Consider the following 2,433-nt stretch of genomic DNA (forward strand, 5'->3'; position numbering starts at 1 on the left):
GTGACATCAAAGATGGCAATTATGAAAAATAAAAATAAGTAAGGCCTTATTTTTTTCTGTTTGTGAAATGTGAGGTAAATTATTAAAAAGTTTTAATTTTTAAAACTTCAATTTTAACATAAAAATAATATGTTAAAATAAAATAAAACCTTGGAACATTAATCTATGCCAAATACATTTGGAGTTAGAAGCATCAACTGGAAAATAATTATACATCATTGTGCAAACATTTATTTGTGATCAAGAATCATTAAAATACATACTAAAATGTAGACGAATCCACAATCATAGTTGGAGACTTCAACATGCCTCTATCATAAATGGACGTATCTAGCGGGCAGAAAATCAGTAAGGACATAGTTGAGCTCAACAATAGTACCCACCACCTGGATATAATGAACATCTATAGACAACTTCATCCAGCAACAGCAAAATGCTCATTCTTCTCAAGCTCATATGGAATACTCACCAAGACAGAGCACATTTTGGTCCATAAAATATACAGTAGCGAATCCAAACAAATAAAATCATACAATGTTTGTTCCCAGACCACTGTGGAATTAAACTTTAAATCAATAACAAAAGATAACTGGAAAATTCTCAGATTCCTAAAGATTAAAGAACACCTTATAAAATAACACATGGGCCAGAGAATAGATTTCAAGATAAGTTTAAAAATATTTTGAACTAAATTAAAACAACACAACTTAAAAAAAAGAAATTGTGAGATACAGGAGTCTGGAGGGTCCTTGACTGAGGCCAAAAGTGGATCAAGGTGGTGGGACTTGCACCAGGGACGTACCTCTCTAGCCAGTCCAGATGGGTGCTCACTCTCGCTCTCCTCTCCCTGTCCCCATAGGGAAGACAGAGCTGATCCAAAAGGCAAAACTGACTGAGCAGGCTGAGCACCAGGATGATATGGCCAAGTGCATGAAGGCTGTGATGGAGTGGGCCACTGAGTTGTCCAACGAGGAGAAAAACCTGCTTTGGGGGCCTACTAGACCCTGATAGTGGACCACTGGTCCACCTGGAGGGTCGTCTGGAGCAGGGAGCAGAAAACCTCTAATAAGAAGTTGCAGAGGATTAAGGATTTTCAGTAGAAAGTGGAGTCTGAACTAAGGTCCATCTGCACCATGGTGCTGTAATTGTTGGATTAGTATTTAATAACCAATGCAACTAATCCAGAGAGTAAGTTCTTACATCTGAAAATGAAGGGACATTACTTCCAGTACCTCACTGAAGTTGCATGTGGTTATGGTACAAAACAAACTATAGATAATTCCCAAGGAGATCACCAAGAGACTTTTGATATAAGCAAGAAAGAGATGCAACCCACACACTCCATCTGTCTGGACTGGTATTTTACTATGAGATCCTTAATTACCCATATCTTGCCTGCACACTGGCTAAAACAGCTTTTTTTTTTTTTTTTTTTTTTTTTTTTTTTTTTTGTTGTTGTTTATAAACATATATTTTTTATATACATATATTTTTATCCCCAGGTCTGTGAATCACCAGGTTTACACACTTCACAGCACTCACCAAATCACATACCCTCCCCAATGTCCATAATCCCACCCCCTTCTCCCCAACCCCCTCCCCCCGGCAACCCTCAGTTTGTTTTGTGGGATTAAGAGTCACTTATGGTTTGTCTCCCTCCCAATCCCATCTTGTTTCATTTATTCTTCTACCCACTTAAGCCTCCATGTTGCATCACCACTTCCTCATATCAGGGAGATCATATGATAGTTGTCTTTCTCTGCTTGACTTATTTCGCTAAGCATGATACGCTCTAGTTCCATCCATGTTGTTGCAAATGGCAAGATTTCATTTCTTTTGATGGCTGCATAGTATTCCATTGTGTATATATACCACATCTTCTTGATCCATTCATCTGTTGATGGACATCTAGGTTCTTTCCATAGTTTGGCTATTGTGGACATTGCTGCTATAAACATTCGGGTGCATGTGTCCCTTTGGATCACTACATTTGTATCTTTAGGGTAAATACCCAATAGTGCAATTGCTGGGTCATAGGGCAGCTTTTGATGAGCCCGTTGCACAAGTTGATCTGTTGAACGAAGACTCATACAAAGACAACACCTTCACAACACAGTTGCTTAGAGACAACCTAACATTATGGACCTCAGACAGTGCAGGAGAAGAAAATGATGCTGGGAAAGGGGCAGAAAACTAAATGCATACAGGGTATCAACCTTCTTCTCTTCAAGAAACCTTTTTACTCATCTTCATTCCTTTTTCAATTTGGATTTCTTACAGCAAAGAAGCCCATTCACATGGATGGAATCAACTGTTCATAGTCTTTTCATACTGCAACTTTGGAAAAACTCCATTGTTTGATTTGTGCTTGTCTTAACCTTCCTAGTGTGTGGTTACTGTTGTAGAAAAGTATTAATATCTTCATTCCATATA

General features: G+C 38.2%; 1 pseudogene; it reads left to right on the forward strand.

Moving 5' to 3' along the window:
* The first annotated feature begins 819 nt into the window (after positions 1-819).
* LOC131834567 (14-3-3 protein theta-like) lies at positions 820-2,204 on the forward strand (annotated as a pseudogene).
* The last annotated feature ends 229 nt before the right edge of the window (positions 2,205-2,433 follow it).

The sequence above is a fragment of the Mustela lutreola genome, chromosome 6, assembly GCF_030435805.1.
Source record: "Mustela lutreola isolate mMusLut2 chromosome 6, mMusLut2.pri, whole genome shotgun sequence".
Classification (NCBI taxonomy): domain Eukaryota; kingdom Metazoa; phylum Chordata; class Mammalia; order Carnivora; family Mustelidae; genus Mustela; species Mustela lutreola.